Source organism: Hemicordylus capensis, chromosome 3 (assembly GCF_027244095.1).
Source record: "Hemicordylus capensis ecotype Gifberg chromosome 3, rHemCap1.1.pri, whole genome shotgun sequence".
Lineage (NCBI taxonomy): Eukaryota > Metazoa > Chordata > Lepidosauria > Squamata > Cordylidae > Hemicordylus > Hemicordylus capensis.
In genome coordinates this window covers 173,649,495-173,675,909 of record NC_069659.1, presented here as the reverse complement: position 1 = coordinate 173,675,909, position 26,415 = coordinate 173,649,495, and positions in this window count along the sequence as shown.

Below are 26,415 nucleotides of genomic sequence, written 5' to 3'. Positions count from 1 at the left end.
TCTTTAACTTCTTTTTAAAGGCTCTTTTCTCCTTCTGTCTGATGTCAGTCAATCAACAATGAATGTGAGGATGTTACAGCAGTGCATAGCCAGTCAGGTTTGGCTATGTGACCATGTTATTGAGGGCATTACCTTCACTTACAATGGGCGGGTGAAGGAGAAAGAATGTGTCCCTGTTGCCAAGGCAACGAGGCCAGTATTTCCTATCTTTTTGCAGTGTGGCAGTTTCATGGCTTGGCATTATTGTTGCTACCATAGCACAGTGCAAAAAGACAGGAGGTGTTCACCCAGTTGCCTCGACAAAGAGGATACATTATCTCTCCAATACTTGAGTATTTGGAGTGAGGGCTGTCCCCATATCATATGTCAGTTGTTTTGCACCTTTTGGTGTCCCCCCAAGTGACCAGAGGCAGGTACGTTCTCTAGGGCAAAGGTGTTCATGAAAACCATGTGCATTCACCATACACAACCATTTCAGTTTAGCCTTAGATACAACTAAATTAGTTGCCCATTGATTTTATAGGGCATTAGGAATGACTAAAGCCTTATTTAAGTATTACGTTGCCCATGCATACAGGTGCACCTGACATGCTTTTGTGTTTACATTTTGAAAGTGAAAATATATTGCTGTACATGTGTTGAAAGTAATGTGTAAATAATTGTGCATGTATCCAGATCTGTATATACATAAACTGAAGAGATTGTATGTGCATTAAAAATAACTTCTGAATTGGATGTATCTTTCTCTGGATTGGGCTCCAAGTTATTTTGCTAGGAGGTAAAAACAAAATGTGTATAAAAGCATGACATTTCCAATTAAGATCCTCAAGAATTGTCATATTTAAAATAGGTCAGCATCAGAGCTGGGCAAATACTTCACTACAGCATATCTGAAATATGAAATAAAAGAAGTACTGAGCAGCACTCGAGTACAAAATGCAAATGTATTTACATAAATCCCTCATGTATTTCCACACTGAAATATGTTAATTCAATAATGTCTTTCAGTAATACTGGAGCAACTTATATGTATGATTGAAATTATAGTACTTAAAAGTTACAGGAAGGCATTTTAAAAAATAGTTGTAGGCAAGTAACTCTTTCTTAGAACCACCAGAATTATCATGGAACTATCCTTCAGTAAAACTGGTTTTGAAAGAAATAGGTAGCAGGCTTCTCTTCCTGGCTGATAAATCAATGGAATATGAATAGGATATTTCTATTTATTTTTGTAATCTATCTATCCATCTATCGATCTATCTATCTGATTAGTTCTTTGGAAACTAGATTCCGAGCTCCCTCCCTCCCTGGCATTTCCAAGATAGGGCAGAGAGACACTCCTGCCTGTAACCTTGGAGAAGCCACTGCCAGTAGGGATGCATGAACCTACCTGACCTCAAGTTGGTTCAACATTGAGCTGGCCTGGCTTGAAGCAGGACCGGACTGGGGGCACTGAGAGGGTGGTGGAATGTATGTGGGGAGTGGGCTGGGTTTTGAGCAGAATGGGTGATTAATGGTGGGAGTTGGGGTGCTTGGTGGGGTGGGGCACATCAGGTGGGGTGGGGCATGTGGGGTGCACCGGGAATATGCCCTGTTGCCCTAAGGGCAGTCTGAGCCTACTTATCATGACCAATCGGAAGGAGAGGAGGTGGGGCTCTCCGGACAGGGAGAGGGGGAAAGGGGAGCTGGGCAGCTGGCAAGGGGAGAGCCCAGCAAGTGCAAGGGTGCACCGGGAAAATGCCCTGCTGCTCAGTGGGCCAGTCCAAGCCTGGCTTGAGGGCTTGACATAGAACTAGCCTGGAACTGGGACTGGCCCCAGTTACTGAGGTTGAGCCAAATCCCACCCCACATGGTTGGCTCACGGGTTCTAAGTTTTTTTAAAAAAAATTAGACACACAGATGTCCATTGGTCATGTATGGGAGCCTCCAAAATGGTCACCACCACTACACATAGGCCCAGAATGGGCCAAAAACCTCCCGAACAGGCCGATTTATGACTGAAGGGAGGCCAGCAGGGGGAGGGAGAACTGTCTGAGACTACACATGGCCTTGGTAGTGACCCCCGGAGGTGGTGAGTCCTTAATGCTTTAAAAGCTAGAACCCCTGAGCCAGCTTGAATTCGTGTTCAGGGGTTGTTAAAAAATAAACATGCCTGGTTCTCTTCGAGTCCAGTTCGAACTTGAACCAAACAAGGCAAATTGGTTTTGTGCACACCCCACCAGTCTGTGTAGACAATACTGAGCTAAAAGGACCAAAGGTCTGACTCGTTATAAGGCAGCTTTCTATGTTCCTAGTGCTTCTGCTAAAGGGCAGTCTGTTCAACGCCCACCCCCTCCAATATCATAGATGCTTGTACAGATGCTTCGGGCAGAAATTCATCAGGTACATCTCTAGCAAGCAAGTGAGAAAGATTACATGTCAGTAATTAAGGCAACTATCTTAGCTTTCTGTTTTCACTTTTTTCAATCAATCAATCTTTATTAAGGTAGACCAGCATAAAGTAAAAGGAGCATGTAACAAGTGGTATTAAAAGCAGAGCCTCCGCCTATTAGCATAAGAACTGAGAAGTTGCTATAGAATTACAATAAGCTTGCTGTATGGCTAGAATCTGAGGGTGACTGTAAAGGAACAGTAAAATTGCTAAAACAGTAGCATGAGAACTATAGAGTCACAATAGAGCTAAAATCTATAGGATGCTGTTACATGCTAGAAAATTGCTGCAATGCTAGAATCTGTAAAACAATGTCTATAACATATTAAAAGATAAACTGAGATAGAAAAGGCAGTAGGGCTGAATAATTGAAGAATTAGTTCTTGCTGGCCTGGTGAATTCTGCACGCTGCCGCATAGAACTTAACAACATGTTGTATATTATAGAGGGATTGCAGTCTGAAAGTAATAGGGAGATGTAGGATTGGCCCAAGCATCCTGGCGATCTGTCAAGTAGTGGGAGAATAAGGACATTTCCATCTCTCTATAAAATAGGCAGTGAATATGCTCGATAGTTTCAACTTGCCCTGAGTTTCAGGGACATAGTTGAAAGGGATCTTCCTTCAAGGGACACAGGGAAAGGGATCTTCCTTCAAGGATAGCCAAGGGAAAGGCATCGCAGCAAGCCAGGGTAAAGGCCCGTCTGTGGTAAGGTACTTCCAGCTGTGCAGGGTACCCAGCAGGAGTTGTTTTGTATCTTAAACTTTCAGAGAGAAGAGAGTTTGGGGACCTACCTAAGTTGGTTTGGTGTTCTGCATCCCGGGTGCACTGTTTGATAAGTGTTCTGGTCCAATTGTAACCAAAGTAAGTAGTGGGAAGGGGAAAGTCCAAGTGAGAATAGTTTCGCAGATAGAGATCACTTTCATGTGGATTGGAAGCCACCCACCAGTGTTGTGGAGGTAAGACCCACTGAGAGGAGGGATAGTCTCAACCAGTAGTTGAGTATGGACAGCCACACAGATTCTGGCCTCCACTTTCACCAGGCCTGCTTCCAATCATAGACTGGTGTTAGAGACACAACAGGGGACTTGCAGTACTGCTCTTAGGAATTTGGATTGGATGCTGTGGGTAATGCAAGAGTTATATTAAAACAGTGTGTGCTGAATGGGGGGATGGGTTTATTCTCCCAATTTTAATAGGGATTGTTTTATTATCCCCTCATTTTGAAAAGGATCTTTCCATTGTATCCCTCTCCAACATTCTTTAAAAGGTTACTTCTATTATCTATCTCCCTTACAGGAACTGTTCCATTATCCATTCCACAGACACCTGAGTTATAAAAGTCTTTTAATTCCCTTTTTACAGGAATTCTTACATTACCCCCCATTTTAAAAGTAATTGTTTCAAAGCCCCCCCCCCCCAAAGTCTACAGGTCTCTGGATTCCCCCCGCCCTTTTATAAAGGATTTTCCTGTTATTTGGTCAGTCATATATATTTTTAAAAATCTTTATTATTTTAAAACATGGATTGTTCCATTAGCCCTCCCTATTTTAAAAATTATGTTTCCAGTATCACCCTACTGCTTTTAAAAGGTTTGTCCTTTCTTCCCCCATTTTTCCAGGGATCTTTCCATTATTCCTTTCTTATTAACCTTTAGAAAACATGCAAAGGACTGTACTGTTAGGCAACTGCTGCAGACACAAAAGTGTATCAGTAGGCTAGTAGTGTCTGCTCTGAACAAGGATCAAGTTAACCACACAGTTCAGCTTGCTATGATACCTCAATTGAGCCACACAGCACAAGGGATGCACAAGGGAAATAGCAGCCATCTTTACTGAGGGAAAGGATTGCTGCAGGGGAGAATCAGTCAGGCCATTTGACATGTTGTGACGTGTGCTTGGACTTGATTATCCTGGGAACTTCAAAATCTAATATCTCAAGAAATACTCCAGCTGACCTTTTGTTTTCAAAGCAACAAAGGAGAACATAACCTTCTATTGATCCCATTTTAAAAAATGAATTTAAAGGAACAAGAAAAATTTAAAAATTAAGGTGGATTGCCCTCAGCTGAAAGGGCAATGGTCATTTAAATGGTGTGTGGGGGGGAGCTTTTTGAGGTGACTTTTTAAACTACTGTATCTTGGTGATTTATCAAAGGATTTGCATGACATTTGGTGAGATTGTGACACTTGTCACCTGGTTTCTCCATACTGAATTTCAGGTAGACTGGATGACTGGCTTGCATTTTATGATGCATGGACTATTCAGGGCTTAAAATGGTGCAGGTTTTACATCTTACCTTAACTATACTAACACTACTATCCCTATATAATTGCCATTTGGTTTCTGCTGACTCACTGCTCAACCCCTCAATTGATATACAGCCAGGTATATCACACTTCATGAAAGCCATTGGGCAGTGTTTGCCTTTTTAAGGTACTCCGATGTACAACTCTAGACCATCTTGGAAGAAGGTGGGATACAAATATGATAAGCAAAAGACCCAGTGATAAAATTTTGTTCACACTCTGCTATTTCTGTGCTTCCTTTAGTTTGTATTGGTCTGGATTTTCTATCCTCCCCCAAACTTACACTTCATTTGGAGGAGACAGTCTTTGCTTTCCTAGCTTATGCTGCATAAAATAAAATTAATCTGCTCAGAATGGACAATCCTTTGAGATAAATGTCAACAAGTGGCTCTATGGGAAGGAAGCCCTCTCTCCCCCCACCTTCTCTTGCCTTTTTGAAATTCAGTTTCTTACATTTGGTGACCATGAAAGACTGATTTATATTGCCATGGTAGAGTGGTTTATGCTGTGCCTGATTCTGGACAAAAGTAACGACAACAAAAAGACAGCATGTTTGCAGTATGCAGCAGAACTAATTCAAAAAAAAAAAATTGCAAACCTTGAAGCTGAGATGGAAGTAGTTAGTCTTGAAAAAGTCAGTGGTTCTAGCAAAAGGAATCCATCTATAGCTCCAAAGCAAATAATGTTGTGTGTATCAGTGTGGTTGGAATCAAATAAGAGTTAGAAAAACAGACAAGAATAATAACTCGGGAAAGACGGAGGAAAGACACAGATGAACCAGGGGGCATTGTAATGAAATGGGTTTGTGTTTGTCTCACATGAGCAGCTTCCATTTTTAAAAGGGGCAAAATTCTGGGGCATCAGCTATACTAGCTGTTCTATTTCAGCTCCAGGGTTTTCTAAATTATATTGATTATATGTATCTGTTCCCTTCTGGCTTCTGTCCTGGGTTATGAACTGAAACAGCTTTGATCACCCTGGTCAACAAACCACACCAATAACTGACAAGGAGAGGGCATCCCTGTTGGTTCTGCTAGTCTCTCATCAGCTTTTAATCCTATTATCCAGGGTATCCTTCTGGAGGGCTGGGATTTCTTTGCTTATCATCTTCATTGTCTCCAGATTTATTTCTGAGCACAACCCAAGGTTATGGTTGTTATCACCTTTAAGGCTTCAAATGCTTTGAGACAAGGGTGCTTGAAAGACTGCCATTCCCCATAGGATGGCAAAATTGAGATCATCAGGTGAGTCCCTCCACTGCATTTTGCCACCATCAGAGATTTGATTGGTAGTGACCCAGGCCAGGGGCTTCCTGGTGATGGCACTGAGGTTGTGGGCGCTCCCTCTCTAGCTGCCTTTCACTGAGCAGTAACAGTGTTTGGCTGTATTCCCATGTAACACAAAAGGGGAGTTGAAGGGGCCTCCAGTTACAATTTGTGTACATACATTCGAATGTGGGCAACTACAGTTCTGACAGAAAATGGACATGCCATTTCCCTCCCCAGAATCCCATTTATTCCTTCAGTTTGTAGTGAGTTTCACCGGCTGAACCACTGGTTCAGCAGTGCCAGTGTTTTGTCCAAACACAGCAGCACAGTCTGACTGTTTCGCAACCAGAGTTGAGGGAGGAAGCTCATCCCTTTCTCTGACTGCTACTGGCTGCTGGGGCTGGCCTTCTGTCAAGAAGGAAGCCCAGGCAGCCAGTTCCTCCTCTTCTCTGTAGTCTCACTGACTGCAGAGAGGGAGCTCTCTATAGCAGGGATTCTCAATTTTGGGTCCCCAGATGTTATTGGACTTCAGCTCCCATAATCCCCAACCAAAGGCCATTGGGTCTGGGGATTATGGGAGATGAAGTCCAATAACATCTGGGGACCCAACGTTGAGAATCCCTGCTCTATAGCATCCACATTTGAACAGGTGGGGGAAAGCAGAACTGCGGGTCCATTGGAGCGTGGTTCCCCGCTATGTTATGTTCGAATGCGGCCATTCTCTTTAGGCAGCCATTTGCTGACTGTTGAGCTGTAGATCTTTTTAGTTCCCTCTCCTGCTACTGATTGTTTATTGTACTATGATACTGAGCATTTTTTTTTAAGTTGTGTGTTTTTCTTTGTTTCACTTCTATTACTGTAAACTGCTATGGGAACCCTGACAAACTGGGGAAGCAGGACGATGGTTGAGAAATTTATAATTTGACTTAGGGCATTACATTCCTAGCACTGGTGACAAATTCTAGTAAACATTTCAAAATCATATTGTGCCATATGCTGTCCATGTTTAATGTATACAAATCTCATGAGACTAAATATTTGAATCACATCTAACTGAATTTGCCCCTGCATAAAGAAGAAGATTATTATAAAAATCTGAAAGATGTGCAGGGGTGGGTACCGACAGAAACAAATGCAATAGAAAGAACTGAGTAAAAATGTGTGGGCAGGGTGAAAATCAACTATGGGATGTAGAAAGCAAGAACTGTGGGAAGGTGAGAAATGGTCAATGAAAAAAAGCATTAACTACCTTCATACTGTCATTGAAGTCTTTCATCATTGGCTTTGGCACCTCAGGATTAACCCAACTTTAGCAAAATGCTCATGATGGTGTGGAAGAGAGAGGGGGTTTATTTTGTGTGGACTCTTAAGGAAATGCAATGCATCTTTGTGTGGTCTAAGCATAGAAAAATATTGGGTGGTATCCAAAGAAAGTCATGACTAAGACACTGAAATCCATGAGACAAGTTCCATCTGATCTATTGTCCCATTAATTTCCATGGGACTTAGTCATGACTAAGCAGAATTTAGTCATGATCTTTTAATTCACTTTGGAGTTATTCACATGACCTGGCGGGTTGGGTTGGGGCAAGACTGCACAAACTCAACATTCCACCCAAAGGATAAGTAAAAGTTTTCTGGGAGTGCAGACCATGCTCCCAAAGGATCAAGCCCCAGAGGGCCAGGACAATTCATCCCGGCCTTTAGGAATCCCCCAATGCACTGTGCAGTGGGGGATACCCTAGGAGATGGGCACCCTAGGCCCCCATCTCTGTGTCTCCTCAGGCTGCATGCAGCCTGAAGAGTCACAAGATCCCGGCACCCGGGTTAAGGGCACATTCGCTCCATTAACCCCAGCTAACAGCCGGCTCAAAAAGCTCGTCTAGACAGCACTGCCCTGCCAGGATCGGGCTCTGATCCCATTGGTTCTCATATGCAACCTAACCCTGGCTGGGCTTCCCTAGCCTAGGTTAGGTTGTGTGTGAGAACATCCTCTATATGTCTTCTCTTTCCCTGACCTACCATATACAGAGTGCTTGATGGGACTGTGCCCCACCCTTCCTCACTATGTATTTTACATATGCTGGTATTCAAATAGCTACTTGAATTTGCCCAAATATTTGCACATGCCCATTGGATCTCTCTCTCTCTCTCTCTCTCTCTCTCTCTCTCTCTCTCTCTCTCTCTCTCTCTCTCTCTTGCCCCCCAGGCATTCATATCATCTCACAAACTGCTTTTGAAATTTCTCTGTTCCAAAAATGCTTGCTGTGAAGCAGTGTGTGTGTGCAAGTGTGTGTGTATAACTATTCAACACATATAAGCACAAAGTTTCCTTGGTACTTGAAGCTAATAGTGTAGTTCTTTGGATCTAGTCAAAATGACTAAAAAGTAGGGATGTGCATGGAACCGGCTGGATCAGTTCAGTTAGAGTCTGAACCAGACCTGAACCAGACTGGGTCAGTTTGGTCCAGCACCCCTTAGAACCCACCGGTTCAGTTTGGTCAGGGGTGGGTGAGTTTGCAAACTTCAAATTTTTTTATAAAAAAAAACAACTTACCCTCTCTGGGGGGTTCTCTGAGGCCGGCGGGGGTGGGGGTCTGCAGATGTCCCCCCTCCCTCAACCAGCCTCCCTTGCTTACAAAACTGGCTGTTCTTTGGTCATTTGAGCCATTCCCCTTGGCACGGTGGCCATTTTGGAGGCTGCCAGACCTGCATGGCCTGGCCTTGGGGGGTTCAGGGGTTTAGTAGAGATGTGCAAACAGGTTTGACCTAGAGCATGTTCAATGTTGAACTGAGTTCAGTTTGATCTCAAACTGTCAAATCGGACCGGTTCGACATCAAACATGTTTGACATTTAATCTGTTGTATCTCTTTGTACATACCTACTAAAAAGGGCACACATACATTTTCCCAGAGTGGAAATGAATATCTTTTTTAAAAATTCTCGAAAGTCTCCTCTGATAATTTCACTGTCTGTTATTCTCTGGGTGTTGTCTGCTCAAATTTTTGCTGCATATTTGATTTTGGTTTGACAGCCTTATCCCATGGAATTTTAATTCAGTGTTTGATATAGAATAGCATTTGAAAGTTGACATATAATGGTATTTAGTTAGTTGACAGAATTTGATCTGCTGTCCAGTGATGGGAGGGTTTAGACAATACCCCGACCAAACCAATTCAAATTGTGGGTGTGCACATCTCTCCACCACCAGTATGTGGCATGCCAGTCCCAATACCCAATTGCACAAGGCAGGGACAGTTTATCCTAATTAACCCATGATTAGATGAAGGAACTCTGGGTGCAGGAGGTGTGTGTGAACCATCCTCCTCACCCAAGTGTTCAATTGAGCCAGTCAGAGTCTAGGCCAAACTGATCCTTTGTCAGTCTTTTGATTTTGTTGTTATCAATTGATACCTAATAGCATTTGACATACAGTGATATTTAGCATTTGATTTGCCACCTTTTGAAATTTCATTTGACAGTTTATGAGATTTCATATTTGATGCCTGCTAAAACAAGAGATGACAAGAAGTCTAAATTGCTTGAAAGTCAAATTTTGAAATCAAACTTCACATTCAAAATGCAAATTTGAATTTTGAATTTAAAATTTTATGTATAAGGAGAGAGGTGAAATGGTATGATTCTTCAAATTTTGAATAGTCAAAAAACACACAATTCTTACCCATCAGAGGTAAAGATCCCACATTTTAAGTATATAGTCATAGGGATGTGCATGCCCCATTTAGATACTATTATAAATACATGTAGCTGAGGCTAGACTGGAGTGGAACAGATAAGGAACATGTGATGTTCACTTTGCCTAGACTCATAGCAATAAACTATGTCTAGCCAAGCTTCATCACAACTTAGCCAAATAACTAGGCAGAAGTCATGTGGCCAAATTAGGCAGCAAAAGTTTTGTGATTCATCTTGACGACATGATCTGAGAGCATATGATATAGCCACCTTATTGACAGTCAGTCAATAAGGTGGATCTCGATATGGTCAGTGCCTGGATGGATGACTGGCCTTGAGTTCTTCCATGGAAGAAAAGTGTGACAAATAAACGTGGCAATTCTCTTTATTTAGCAGGGGGAGAGCAACTGGCCCTATCCACCCCCAGGCACAGGACCCTAGTGACTGTTGCTAGTGTCTATCTTGTGTTTCCTTTTGGACTGTGCGCCCTTTGGGTACAAGGATCCAACTTTTGTTTGTTTGTTTGTTATTTCTCTATGTAAACTGTTTGGGGCATTTTTGTTGAAAAGTGGTATTTATTTATTCATTTATTTATTGTTAAATTTATACCCCGCCTTTCATTAAGAGAATCTCAAGGCGGTTCACAATAAAATTTAAAAACATGATTATAAAAAAACCACATTAAAATATTGATCTAAAAAGTATAAAAACAAATCTGACAAGCATAAAAACAGTACAAAATACAAGAAGCAGCAGTGGAGATAATAATATAAAAGCCTTGATAAAAAGCCACAATTTGACATGCTTTCCAAAAACTGATGGAGACTGAGGAGCGGATACCCACCAGGAGAGCATTCCAGAGTCTGGGGGCAGCAACAGGGAAGGCCCTGTCCTGAGTGCATGACAACCTAGCCTCCCTCATTGTCGGCACCCGAAGCAGAGCCCCTTCAGATGACGCCATCAAGCGGGCAGCAACCTTTGGGAGCAGGCGGTCCCTCAGATACCCCGGGCCCAAACCGTTAAGGGCTTTAAAGGTCTAAACCAGCACCTTGAATTGGACCTGGAAATGAATTGGCAGCCAGTGCAACTCTTTCAGTATGGGTGTGATGTGCTCCCACTGGGCAGCTCCAGATAGATCCCTAGCTGCCACGTTTTGCACTAGCTGCAGTTTCCGGATAGTCTTCAAGGGCAGCCCCATGTAATACAGCCATGACGTGACTAAGGCATAAGTAACCGTGGCCAGATCTGCCTTCTCAAGAAAGGGAGGCAGCTGGTGCACTAGCCGAAGTCGTGCAAAGGCACCCCTGGCCACCACCCCCACCTGAGTGTTATATAAGTGTTATTTTTGTTGTTTTGTTATATAATATCCCTGAAAATGTGCAGAATGCCTTTCCTTCAAGGATGTAAGTAACCAGCTCCCCATTGTTTTGTTCAGGAGTTATTTGCAGAACTGGGCTTCAAGGCATCTCTTTAGATTAAAAACCCAAAGCACCTTCTAAGGCCTGCTCGCTAAATTAGTGATGCAGTCTCTCCAGACACTTGCACCAGCATATTATTATCTTAACCTTTAGTCACTGTCACTCACATATTGTTGGGGAAAGTTAAGCACACAGCAAGAATCGGTTGTTGTGCAACAGTTGCACAGCACTACTTCGGTTGTTACCAGTTGTTTCCAAACAGGCACACTGTTTTGTCCTCTTACACAACAATTGCCCTCTTGCACAATTGCCAATTGCCCTCTTGAACAACAATACCAGGCTGCGTGGAGTTTGCACAGCAACGTCAGCATCACGGCAGCCCATCTGACTTGTTATTTTTAATCTGGAAAAAAGGGTGCTAGCCCTCATAGATGTTGAAAAAGTTTCCATCCACCTTCCCCATTCCTCTTTACTAATGCCTAACCAAAAGGCAAAGCATTCCAGAAGAAAAAAATGTTGCCACAAACTTCAGGTGAACATAAAAGAACATTAATAGAATCCATCCATCATTTACTTTGCTAAACGTTGGAGGTTTTTTAGATTGGTAAGAACAAAGATGTCTGAACAGACCAAACACAAGATAAGAAAGAAGAAAATAGTACTGTAGTCTCATCCAACAGATTACTTCCTGCAACACGATCAGTTAGATTTTTATCCCACAAGTCAAAAAGAATTGTGAATACAATGAACAAGATAATAAATACTTTACATTTATATAGTGCATGTTATACTGAAAACACAATCAGCTGTGTACAGTGTTTTGCAGTGGGTGAAAACCTTTTATCGTCAAGCAGTTCTTTTTCAAAATGTCTTTAACTTTTGAAAAAGCATTTTGTTCTGAAGTCTGAAAATGTGTTGCCCAGATTTGCATTATAACTTTTTCTTACAGAGTTTTACTGAAGTTCCTCTCTCTTCCCCTCCCATTCTATGCATTCTTGTATAAAGGGGATTCTTTGTTAGCAGGGATTCTGTTGAATAGCCAGTCTGAGAGCTGAATTGGACTATATGATGATTAGCATAAGAACATCCCTGCTGGATCAGACCAAAAGTCCATCTCGCCCAGCATCCTGCTTCCTATAGTACCTCTGGGATGCTCAGAAGTCGAACATGAAGGCAACAATTCACCCATTGGGTATCCCCAGAATTCAGCTATTAGATGTACATTGTGTCTAAATATAGACTAAATATCATGGCTAATGACCACTGATCAAGACACTGAGGCTGTTCTCACGCGCAACCTAACCCAGGCTAGGAAAAACCCTAGCTGCATGTGAGAACTGCCAGGGTCGGGTTCAATGCCAGTGGGGCAGGACCACCTAGCCCACCTTTTAAATGCAGCTGTTGGCAGCGATTAAAGGCTTCAGTGAGCCTGAGATTGTGTGTTCACTGAAGCTGCATTCAGCCCCAGCAGACACAGAGATAGGCACCTATATTGCCCATCTCCTGGGGGAATACTCCAATGCACAGCACATGTCACACAGTGCATTGTGAGATATCTGGAGGCCAGGATGCGTTGTCCCAGCCTCTGGATCTCCGAGCTGCATGGTACAGTATGGATCATCTGGGAATGCAGTCCGCACTCTGTGCAGCATTTCCTTATTCGTCTGGGTGGGGGGAAAGGTGAGTTGGAGCAGCGTCCTGCCCTCTGCCCTCCCTCACCCTCCCAGTCATGTGAATGGCCCCACTGTCTATTTTTTTAAAATCTAAACTAATAGTCATAACTATGTCTTGTGTTAGTGAATTCTACAACTTCATCTTAAGTGTAATGTTGTGTGAAAAAGAACTTTCTTAGTTAGTCCAAAACATATACAAATTAAGTTTTATTGGGTGACTTTGAATTCTAGAGTTCTCGAATGGATGAAAACTTTTTTCAGTTCATTTTCTCTGCATCATTCATTATTTCATAAACATCTATTCTGTCTCTCTTTCATGCTGAACTAAAAAGACCTAATTGCTTTAGTCTTTTCCTCAAAAGGGAAGATACTTCAGTCATAAGAACAGCCCTGCAAGATCAGACCCAGGGCCCATCCAGTCCTGCATCCTGTTTCACACAGTGGCCCACCAGGTGCCTCTGGGAAGCCTACAAGCAAAAGCTGAGCGCATGCCCTCTCTCCTACTGTTACTCCCCTGCAACTGGTATTTAGAGGCATCTTGTCCTCCATTAATTTATCTAAACTCCTCATAAAACCATCCAAGCTGTTGACTGTCACCACATCTTGTGGCAGAGAAGATTGATTATGTGTTGTGTGAAAAAGTACTTCATTTTTTTGATCCTAAATTTATTGGCAATCAGTTTCATGTTATGAACCCTGGATCTAGAGGTCATCCCTCTCTCAGCTTTCTCCATACCATGCATGGTTTTATAGACCTTGAGACTAGAATATGCACACAGTATTCGAAATACGGGCACACTATAGTGTAAGGCTTTACTATAAACACTGTAACTTAGACTTTAATGCATGCTTTCAAAAGATTTCCAATCCCTTGCCAAATATTTTCCAACATAATATATGGCCTTTTTGTTTGTTTCTTCACTGCCACTGTATACTGAGCTGATATTTTCAGTGACGATCCACTACAACATCAAGGTCTCTTTTTGGGATACTGACTGCCAGTTGAATATTCAATCCAGGTCTTAAAGCCCTGATGTATGCCTGACTTGCAACTCTGTGGAGCTGGCCCTGCTCATACAGGGAAACCTGCAGATCCCTCCCACACCTGTTTATGGAGGCCTTGGGTAAAGGTTCAGGAACTCTCTCACCTGAAATATCTTCTTCTCAGCAGCAGTGAAAAGTCCATGGGGCCTTTGTTCATCTTTTTTCTGGCTGACATGTGAGGACAGAATAGGACATATGACAACTTTAAAAAGGACATATCAGGCTTAACCCCCTCAGAGCTTTTTGATGAGAACATATCACTATTATACAGTTTGGTCTAGATAGTTACATGATGGCTTTATGCAAAACATTATTATAATAGTTTTGATACACAAAAATGCCCACTTTGCAAAAGGGAATCAGGCCCCTACCTTCCTGCTGTCATATGACACACACATCCTCTGGGCTTTGTTGCTTATGCACTCACATGTGCAGTGTGGCAGTGAGCTTTCCTACCAGAGCTCGGATGGGAGGGGGAAACTCATGCTTGGTCCTCCAAGAACCCACAATGCACACAACACAAGCAGTGGAGTGGCTGTCCTCAGCATTGCAGCAGCTTCACTCTTCCTGGCCCCTCTTTCCCCACTGATTCTCTGGTTACCATTGCTCCCGGCCACCTGGGAACAGTTCTGCAAGCAGCAGTGGCCGAGATAACTGTCAGAAGGGAGAGATTTTCCCTGTGACTCGTCTCTTGGTTAGGTAAATTTTCACTCTCTGGACACCAGTATCAAAGTTTCAAACAAAGCTTTATTTATTGCTAGCAAAAAGCTTTTGCGTGCGACCAGCCCCCACCCCCCCCCCCGCTTTGGCAGTTCATCTGTCTTATATACTGTGCAATCAATAACTTCTGCACCTGCACATTGTATACAAGCCAAAGCATTACTTTTAACCCCAAAGATTCCGATTTGCTTCTAAGTGCCATATTTCTCACTCACACTTCTCAAGAGATCTGGCTTGTGGCCTTGGCCTGGTCTTCCCCTTCCCCTTTGAGACATACCTTAAGCTGTGTAACAGCTGCCTGCATCATTGATAAGATGCGTACAGCCTGTGCTGTGCAAACCGATCGTGCTTTTTGGCTGTTAAGGCAAGTTGCAAATAATATTCCAACATAACCAAAGGAGAAAGAAGGAAAGGATTGTTCTCTTCCTACTCACTTTAAACCTGGGTAGCCAATCTAGGTCAGGTAGGCTCCTGGTGCCCCAGGTGACCAGAGTTACCTGAGATAACCATCCCCTACTCAGGTAGCTCTGGTTGTAAGAATAGTGTCATAGTAATGATAACTGTTGCCTAGGTTATGCAAGCACTGGCTGACATCCAGACTAACAAAGCATGGATGCAACATGAGGGTTGCACAGCATCTTCTCAAGATACAGTTCATAGAAATCTAAATTTAAATTATTAGGGAAACTGTGTGGGTTCATTAGGCTGCAGCGATGCAAACACTATTTGGGCTCTGGTAATTCATCAGATAATTTAAAATTTAGGTTCTTTTTTTCTTAGAGCAGAAAGTCTTTGTTCTACTGGACACCTGAAAATACATGGCCACTTTATCAGCTTTAAATATTGTTTGCCAACAGGCAACAGAAAGGACATTTTCAGTTGCAGTAGCTTTGTTTCTTTGTTGGGTGCTACATTTTGGGTGGTGGAATAAAATGGGGTGGAGATTAAATATAGAACTCTGTATTAAAATTATGATTCTCCTTTCCAAGTATGCTTCTTAACATTGCCTTCTATACTGATTTTTTGTTTTCATTAGTAAAGTATGAAGTTTTCTGCTGCAGCATTATAAAAACAACTTAATGCTGAGGTTTGTGGTGGAAATGCTGACAGCCCTTTAAATGGAGTACAACACTGTGTGGCACCAGCATAATTGAACAATATCAATAATTTCCACACCCAATCTCCCATGGAGGGCAGTCAAGAATTTAGCAATTATATCTCCCCAGGTTGCATTTTACACTGAAAATTATTTTTTCTCCTTTACTGACAGGTAAGTAACCAGTTTTCCTTAATTAGGCTCAATTATGGGAAATGAAAATGTTATTGAAAACAGCCATAGAGTGGAACACTACCTTTAATCAAGACCAGCCCCATGTAAATGTCTTAAGCTTGTCTAGTCGCCACAATAAATAGGCTGTGCTACATGCTTATTTTAATAGCTACCAGTGAATTCTGCTGAAATTTAAGCATTGCTCTTCGTTAAAACTACTAATGCTGAAATGACCCACTTACTAGTGACCTGTGGTATCAGAATTATGGATTTAAATTGGTAATTAATAAAAGTCCCTTTCTGAAAATGCTAACACAAGAAGTTCAATAAAAATGCTAACTAGGCCTCAAAAATTGCAGACAGTTTATTGACATGTTAATACATATTACTTATGCTAAAGACTTTTGTAGACTTAAGACTGAGGATGAAGGGATGACAATGGTCTTGTTTCTCAGCTAGGCAGTTGGAAGATCAGTCGTGAACATAGTGGACTAGTTCATTTTTGCAGTTCTTAATCCTGCTTATAATGGAGTAACACAGTGTGATTTCTTTTTGAAGCTGAATTATACGAAAATCAACTCTGTTTTTAAAAATAAAACCTCTCAGAGGACAAGTATTCTGACATAACAAAATAAAGGGAAGTTAGTCCCACAGGGCAATATTTTAATGTCCAATATAAACGATGGGAAAGGGAGGAGAGTTCTTTTGTAAAGGAAACAGGTGTAGATAATCAAATAGATTGTTTTAGGAGTGCTTCAGAGAGCTTCCTTTGTTATTTTTCAGAAATATTGAAATACTGACTACAACAATTTGCAACAGAACTGGAGCTGAGCAAGCTGTGTTTTTCCAGAAATGTGTCTGAAGTGAACAGCACAATAGAAGTAAAATGTGGGGGGCAGTCTATAAATTTGAGAAAATAAATAAATAAAACAATCCAGGCCTTTTTTGGTGGTGGGGGGGGGCAGTTTGCAATGGAGACAGTTGCCCCAGGTCTCTCACAAGGAGGAGGCAATATCAAGACTGAAAAACAGCACTATATTCAGTGTTCAAAATGATCGGATTCTTTGAGGCGATTCTCATGATCGCCCAAAAGCAGGCTAAGGGAGTCTAGCGCGCTTTGGGGTGATCATGTACTGCAACGGGAGCAGCACGGCTCCTGGCAGCTAACCGCCCTAAATACCCCTCCTCTCAGATGAGGTTAACGGAGTGAATGCTCCATTAACCTCCTCTTTTTGCTCGTGTTTTGCCGTGGCGTGCGGCAACACACGAGTAGACCCCCGTCCGGAAGGCTACAAGCAGCCTCCCAGGCTCGAGGGTCTCCCCAGAATGCCCTGCATGCTCACGCGGGGCATACTGGAACTTCCGGGGGGCATGCGGCACCCTATCCCCTCAGCTCCCGCTGGCTCCGTGATGGAGCTGGCAGTCGTGTGGGCAGCTGATCTGGCCACCCAGGGCTGCCAGCTTGATCATCTGTGGGGAGAGCGGGCTAAGCCCACTCTCCCCACAAACCCCCTTCCAGCAAGTCTCACTGATCATGAGACTAGCCTCTTTGTCTTCCAAGGCAGTAATACTGGCTATTGAAAATTTAACCCCATGGCCAGAAAGAAGGAATTTCATTCCTTTGGGTTTGTTGTGCAACTCATTTACTAGATGCTGGCTTCATTGAAAGGGTCTGCTTTTATTCTTCTGATCTGCAAGGTTAATCAACATATAGGCCCTTCTCTCCTCTCACACAATGCCAAACATACAAATAGTTTGATTGCTAGCCTGGCTGAAGAGCAGAGTTGCTAATTCTAACTGAAGCTATTTCTTCCCCATACATTTCCCAACATTTTTCACAATATCGAACCATTTAAATCACCAGGATTGCTTTCAGTAGTGACCTGGAGACTCATTTTGATTCCTGGAGACTTCAAGCCAGTCCTGGAGGGTTTGGAAGATCTACTGGAGGGTAGATCAGGCCTTCACTCAGTGAGCAGCAGCAAGAAACTGATGCACTGCCTGGAAAGCAGTGTAGCCAACTTTTTTCCCCAGTTTGTGGGGAAAAAGTGATAATCTGGGGGAAGGCAGATTCAACCCTGCCTCCCCCCCTCACCCACCCACCAGCCCACGTGCACTGTCGTGTCAATAGCCCCAGTATCTGAAAGTCGATGTCTCTTTTAATGTCTTATAGAATTTGATGAATAGCATGCAATGGTAATTATTATCTAGAAGTTGACAGTTCATGAGATTTTAGATATGAAGCCAGTCAAAATCAGAACTAGTGCTGATCCAAATTCACCCACCCCCATTTTCTCCACCCCATATACAGGCAGTGAAAATAATGGGGCTTTTAGTGATTTTTAGAGGAGAGGGATGGAATTCTTAAACAGTTGTAGCAGGTGGCTTATCTTTGGTTGGCTGCAGTAGCAGGTGTCTTTGAGCAGTGATAGCAGCAGCAGTGCTGGAACTCTTCTCAGTAACTGGCTCATGTCAACCACTATTCCCCCCACCCCACAATTGCATTTCCTGTGGCATTCCAGGTGGGGGAAAATGGTGGCCAGCTGGAGCCAGATGATGGAAAGAGCTCCAGGACTGCTGCCATGCCTTCCACTCAAAGAAATTGAAGCAAAATTTACATATCTATTTTGAATTCTTCAGTCTGTTCAGAATGCATGTCTCCTATTAAACCTGATGATACCTCATGGCTGTTACACAAATTCTGACTCTCTGGGCAATGAGTTAAGTGTAGCTGTGATTTGCAGAATGGTAGGAGTGGGATGAGGTGATAACACAAGTTAATTGGAGGTAAAATTGCGGCTATAACATGAAACGTGAAAAACTGTAAAATTATAAGATTGTTTTGAGAATTGAAAATGTAATATACACTTTTAATGATATTTAATGTATATATTAAATATATATCTGGGGGTCCCTCCCCACCCCCAAAATCACCGTGGTTGCCTCCCCACTCCAATGTCATCCTGGTTTCATCCCTCCACATGAATCCTTCTCATGCCCCCCCCCCCACATGTCTGAGACGAAAGTTCTTAAAATTTTGTGACTGAATTTTTGTTTTGAAATTTCCCATCTGAAATTCCATATGGAAAAGCTAGGCAATTTGCCAGTTTTTTAAATATCTATTTCTTCTTTTGCAGAATTCTATACATATATCCATCATGTTGTGGCAAAATTGTATTATGATCGGTATTATGAAATTGGATGTCATTTAGATAGCATTTTAATACATTTATTGTAGACTTTGCAACCACTTAACTGGTTTACCATGACCTTCCTTGTATTTAAATGGATTTTACCTTCATTTGGTCTTATTATTTGCCTACCTTTTGCTCCCACCTCTGTTCTGCCATTTGTGTATGAAAAGTGATCTGCAGGGTTTATACAAATATGTACTATGTACCATTTGCTGAGCTTTCCTATCCTTTCTTAGAGGCATAGAAAGAGTGATAATAAACTCAGTACGCTTGTGGCACTCTATTAGCTAAAGGGGAGTGTGCTGAACTCTTATGTGAACACACAGAATAACATTTTGAACTCTTCCCAGATAAGGTATGTTATGAGCTATGAGAAAGAGAGACTTGCAAAAAGGGATTTTTTGTGTGTGGCGACAATGACAATGATTGGCTGAGCTGCCCTAATATCATAGAGAGGTAGGACAGAGAATTAGAGGTGCTCTTACCCCTGGACTTCCGGGCAGAGCTCCAGGGCCTCTACACCCTCTGGGGGCCCTCTTTAGTCTGTCCTGGGTGGTGTGGTTGTTATGCCATGCTGCCAGCATGCTCTGCACCTGGCAGCTGAGTGTGATCTCTCCTTTAGGGACAAAGGGGGCAGTGGTGGAAGAAATATGTGGGATGAGAATATGTGAAGTTGCATGTTGAAATGTTTCTGCTAATGCATATTTGCTACATGTTTTATAGTCTTACATTCTTGTGAGTTCAGTTGCTGTTTGTGCCCTCAAGAACCCACGTGTTAAAAATACTGTGCATGTCACTGTGTGTGTGGGGCGGGATATGATGCTTAACTTGCAGCGGAGGGGAGGCGGAGGTACTCCGAAGGCCTTTAGATTCAGGCTCCGAAATTACCTAGGTACACCTCTGGACAGAAGGCTGCCACTGAGTGAGCTGCTGACATCTCAGAGAGAGGCAGAGCAGAAATAAAGGCCCCAGGAAAGGAAGAGCAGAAGAAACATGTACTGAGGAAAGCAGAAATCAGAGGTTCAAAGATGCAATAGGCCAAGGACAGCAGGTTACTCAGAAAATGAAGATTGGGAAAAGGGAGAGAGTGGTCTAAGGGAAAAGGGAAAGATTAGAAGGCCAAAGAGAGGCTTTTGGAAAGAGAAGGAAAATGGGGAGAGAAGCAAGCCAAAGGGATCATTTTTATATGTCACAATGTCGTGCAGGGGAAAGATCACACATTGATAAGAAGTACAGCCATAATCAATGTGAGTTTGAAGAGTCTATGAAAAGTAAATTGTTATGGCCAGTTTCTTAGCACATTCTGCTTCAGAAGCCAATGCAGGCTAAACTGCATGAAGGATCAGAAGTTGATGATGAGTCTTCAGCAATGTGTAATCATAAGTGGGAGGGTGCTCAAGCAACAATTTTTGATGTGGCGCTACATCTGTTACAAGTACGTAAGTGTCTATTTCAATCTGTCAAATGTTGGAGAGTTGTCATATGTGGTGCCATGTGGGGAGGGGGCAATGGTGTACAAAGGCCAATAAACAGCTTTGCTTTTCCTTCCTTTATCTTCCCACTAGCTGCAGAGGTATATGGCAGAATGAAATCCCAACCATATCGCTGATCCTGATTTATAGCTAAAACATGGGAGGAAGAATGTCCATGGGGATTTCTGCTCCATCTCATGGCCTTTGGCATATAGGGTGCAAAAGTGCTCAATTTTGACACTCCCACACCCCAGCATTTACCATCTACATAAACTGCTAGGTCATCCAGAGATTTGGGCTTGGGTTCCTCATTATGCTGATAACCTTTAGGTCTAACTATTGTTTCCTTCATTTGATCCTAGGGAAGCAGTTCTGAACCAGTGTTCAGAAGCAAACAAATTGAAGCATAATTCAGAAAATATGGATATAGTTGATAGTTCTAACCATCTAAGTGGAGGATTGGAACTTGTACTGTATGGGGTTGCACAGCTCCAAAAACAGCAGGTCTACAGCTTGGGCATATGCTTGGATCCAGCATTTTTTCTAGATTCTAGGTAGGGGCAGTGGCCAGAGGTGCCTTTTAGTAACATCTGATAAGCTAGATGTGCCTTTACCATAGATTTATTTCTCTTTCTCTTGTATGCAATAGAGGAGGAAGGAGAATTATAAGGGATGGCTCCTTTAAGCTTGTTGTTTACATAGCGCAAAACCTGTGTTTAATGTTACATCTGAAATGGACCATACTTTAGGTTCTTAATGATTGTTACAGTAGTATCATTATACTGATCTGGAGCTCTATCTCAAGGAATTCAACAGACTTATATAACCCATTTTATTACTAATCCAAATTTACCATATTGGAGAGCAGAAGAAGAAATGAACAAAAGCTTTTCCTCACGGTCTTCTAGCCTCTGTATCTGCAAAGCATCTGGGGAGTGAGGGGGAGAGAATGATTTATAGGAGGGATGAGCAAATGTTTGTGAGTTGTATTAAAATTTCTTTGCCCTCACTTGACATTTGTTGGCTGTTTTTTTTAAAGCAAGTGTTAATGGAACTGTTCTGGAACTCTGGCAGAACGTCCCAAGACTATTTTTGGGCTTGTGTGGGGAATTGTGTGGAGTGAACAGTCCATTGCAGTGTCAATTTGTGCAAAGCTTTGGCCTGGAAATAAAGACTTGAGTTAGGAATATGGTATAATCAGATTTATTTAAAGGTTATTGGGGTACAGGAAATGAAAAATAGTGAGGCAGATGATAAAAGGCAATAGAAACTTGTCCAGCAGTATCAATTAGAGAAAAATGAGGAGGTATATTTGCTTATCGGTCCTAAGTGCAATTAAATCACTTTAAGGCTGGCCAGAGAAAGGACCTGGAGTGCAGATTTAGAGAAAGAAAAGAGAGAGAAAGAGATTATTAGTAATACATTTTCGAGTTCTGTTGGTGTGTCTGTCACACTTGCAGGATGGGGTGCCCTGGGATACTCCTTCCCAGGGACCATGAAGAAGGACAGGGTAGAGGAGAGGCAATTGTGCCACTTGCAAGCCAGGGAACCAGGAGAGCAGCTGGTTCCAAGAGAAATCCAGGGGATGTTGGTTCTAAAGCCAAGTGCGGTGCATGGTTTGGATCTGGAGACAATTCCAAACCAGAGGCTGGAGCAATAACTGTGGTTGATGGAATAGACAAAGCCAAAGCACATCATTGATTGGGGTTTGGGGTTGAAATAAGCAAAAACATGCCTTTGGGCCAAACACGGGTCACACCTCCTGGCTGCAGGCGATGACATCAGTGGTTAACAAAAGTGGACCGGGTCTCACGATCAGTGAGACCCAGTTTCTTCGAGTGCATGGGGAGAGCAGGCTAAGCTCTCCTAGCCTGATTTTTGCAGATCGTGAGAATAGCCCCAATATATGTTGTATGATTAAATCATGAGTGTGTGCAATCTTGAGGAACAATAAAGTGGAATTTTTGGAAAACCTGTATGGGGTAAGGTAAATAGGTGAGCTCAAAATTTAGCTTGTGGGTCAGGAAGACCTTCCAGGTGGGAAGATCAGAATTCTTTTAAAATTAATGAGCTTCCTCTGGTCCGTGCAGGACCATTCATGCTGTGATAGTGAGGTGGGAGCATTACAGCCTTATCTTTGTTTCTGTTGAGATGATTAGTAAGACTAATCCTTTTTGCCAATGAAAAGAGGAGTTTTACTAATCTCTTGAGAAATAGTTATCCTAACTCACATCTGCTCAGCCAGCCTCCTCCTCTGTATTGTAAACAAAGAGGCACTATGGGAGATACATTACAGTCACATATCATACTTGACCTGGAGTAAAGTTGCCCATGCTGCTTGTGCTAAGCAGTGAGAGTTGGCCAAGTATGGGCATGTGGAGGGCTCGCAATCCTGTGAGCCCAAGTAGCCAAGATGGAGACTACAAGCCTGCAGTTCCAAACCATATAGAGCAGTGCTGTTTGTAGCCCCAAACAGGCTGTTATTATAACACAAAGATCTCCAACTGCACCTTGAGCTCATTTACACAGTCAAAACTACCTGGGTTTGGGAGCTTTGCATGCTCCCAGTTTTTAGTTATGTGGAAGCAAGGTAGTGTATTGGAGGGGTGGGTATAAATATTTTATGTAAATAAATAAAATACCAAGTTTGATTCCTCATATGTCAGATTGCACAAAGTCCTTATAGCTTATATGGTGCAGACATTAAGATGGGCACCTTAACTTTCAATTCCCATTCTTTTTAGAGCGTGAGTGAAAATGTAAAGCATCTTAACTCTCATCTTAAACTGAAGGTTTTTGGATTACTGAATTCAATAACAGAGTCCAGACAGCTCAAGCAAGTGGGCTAATTAGCACACTTGTAGACATTGGGGCCAGTTATGTTATAAGGAAAACCTTGGATGCAAGGTATCCAATTTAGAGATAAAAGGAGACAATCTTCTGGGGAAAAGAAGAGGAAGCTATTTTGGCATGCCTAGAATCAATGTTTGGATTTTGACTACTGTAGTTTATAAACTGGCAGGTTATCAAATTTTGTCTTGCCCTGGACACTTACTTTTAGCATGTAATTGCTATGCTCATTATTAGCAATAGCAATAGCAATAGCACTTACATTTATATACCGCTCTATAGCCGAAGCTATTCAGTGTTACCTCTATTTATTATTATTATTTTTAGTTGTTGTTGTTGTACACTTTTTTCTTCCTCAAGAAGCTACACCAACAGCCCTAGAGAAACACTAGCTGCAGGCTCACATCCTTGTTTTTTTACAGAGCCAATATTTCTTCTGCTGATGGCTGTTGTGTCTTGTGTTCATGTGTGTAACTATCTAGTTTGTCTTTTTAATGGCAATTGAAAACAGAGGACTGATTGTTTGAGGGATTTTTTCCACAAAAACGTTCACATCCTTTCTATAAGGAGGCTGCTCTATGACTTCACTTGTACATTTTTCAAACTTGGTTGTCAGTTTGCTGTCTTAAAGCCCCATATACCAGTCAAGCTGAAGATATATAGTGAGGCTGTTCTCATGCACAGCCTCATCTAGGCTACAGAAGCCCAGCCTGGGTTAGGTTGCATGTAAGACCCACCAGGCCCTCATACCATTGGGCCCAGTCCCAGAGGGACAGCGCCACCTAGTCTGGCTTTTTAGCCTGGCTCCTAGATAAGTTAAGGGAGTGTGGCTAGCACTGCTATTATCCCAGAAGCTTCTCTACTTAGGTCTGAGACCACAGGCTTGTGGTTCTCACTTTTAACATGCTCAGGAGTCTCACAGGATCGTGGGCTCACCGTTGGTAGCATACTTGGGACAAGTCACTTAGCAGGCAGTGAGATGGTCACCCCCCAGGTTCAACAGCTGCCAAACAAATAGAAAGAGGATTAGCCTTGCACCTTTCCCTTTATAAGGGAATGTCTAAGTAGACTCCAGAGGTAACTTTTAAGTTAGCTTCATCTCAAGGTCTTTCTATCCCAAGACTGACTCTTTATTTCCCCTCCTCTGTAATTGCCTCAAACAAGCTGGCATTAATCACCTCAGCAGGGAAGTCATATAAGGCATTGCAAATGGAACTCCCTTTCCATCACAAAAGAACTGAGTGGACAAGAGGAACTTAGAGGTGCACTCACTGAAAATACTGATTAGTTTAGCAGGTCCTTCTGACCTGAGAGTTACCATGCTTGCGTGTTCATTCAGTCCATTTGCATGGCAGGGGCTTAGGAGTTCAGGGGCTGTGCGGCCCCTGGAAGCTCCAGCATGCCCTGCAAGAGTGTGCAGGGCATGCTGGAGAGACCCCCGAGCTGGGAGGCTGCTTTTCAGCCTCCCAGTCAGGGGTCTACTCATGAGTTGCTGTGGCGTGGATCTGCGCCACGGTAACACACGATTAAAAAAACAGGTTTGCGGAGCGCTCACTCCACAAACCCAGTTTAAAGGCAGGGGTAGTTTAGCTGGTTACCCTCTTAGGAACCACTAAGTTCACAGCTGGGCCTGGTGGTTCTCACGATGGGAGGAAATTAGGCTTGCCTCTGCTAGCCCAAATTTCTCCCATCGTGTGAATAGCCTCATTGTGTTTTACTCAAGCATGGCAAACACAGACAATGAATCCTTTTGAGATTCACCTGAGTTGCCTTTCCGAGGAAAGAAGAGCAACTGAAATGTTGCCTCAGGACACATTTTGGGCTATCATTGTCCCTTGTTCCTTGAACCAGTGTGCTTCATTTGGTTCTTACACTTTGGAGTCACCTGCAGTTTGGACACTAGACTTGACACCCACCATAACACCCAGGAGCTTCTTCCTCTGTGTGCCATTCATGCTTCCAGCCTCCAGATTGGCCTTCCTCACTGGCCCAATCTATCCAGCTCACCCTGCTGCTAGTAGAAGCTGGTTGCAGGAAAACAGACACCTTTGGATTTACCTCTTGTAAAAAAGTTGCTTTCACTTCTTCATCACCTGCTTCCATCTTTCCATTTCTGAGGAAAGAGATCCTTTGGTTGCGCCAGACCCAAGAGGATCCAATCGCCACTAAAGGAAGGAGAGAGGGCTCTCCCTACCCCTGCTTTCTTTCTCAAATTCAAAACCCTGTTTCTCTGAAGCCTCCATTGTCTAGCCAGCCTGGAAGTTGTTTTAATTCGGACACTAAGCTAAATTTCCTCTTTGCAGTTATCTGGTTGATCTTGCTCACCCTCTGCTCACCCGGGTTTAGGAGCTGTGTGTGCTTCTAATTTTTAGTGTGTGGGAGCAAGGTAGGAGGAAAAGCTACCGAGGTTTTCCTTCTACCTTGCTTCCACGCAATCACTTCTGCCCAGCTTTCCCTTTTACCTTGCTTCCACTCAATCGAAAATTGGGAGCACACACAGCTCCCAAACCTGGGTAGAACACAATTCTTGATTGTGTGAATGACCTTAGGGATGTGCAAATGAGTCCCAAACCAAACTGGTTCAAAGTCAAATCTGTTCAGTTTGAAGGCCCAGGGTCCAGTCGAACCACTCCCAGTTTGGCTTGACCCTGGACTGAACCCACCACGGGCCCATTTGAGGGGTTTGTGAACCCCCCCCCCAAATGTGGTTTTTTTTTAGTGTGCGTTTTTGAAACTTACCCCATCTGGCATGACCCAGGCCATGCAGAAGCCCATTGTGCAGGTGCGCCATCCTCCAAAATGGCCACCGCTCTGGGGCAAATGGTTCAAACAGCCGATTGGGGCCATTTTTGGAGGCAGGAAGGCTGGGGGTGGGGAACCTCTGCAGACCACCCAGTGCCTCGGAGAACCACCCCCAAATAGGGTAAGTTAAAATAATATATGTATTTTGGTTTGCAAACACCCCCCCCACCAGACTGAACCAAACTGGGGGGGGGGGCGGTGTTGAGGGGGTGCCAGACCAAACTGGCCCGGTCTGGCTCGGGTCCGGTTCATATATATGGCTTTAAAA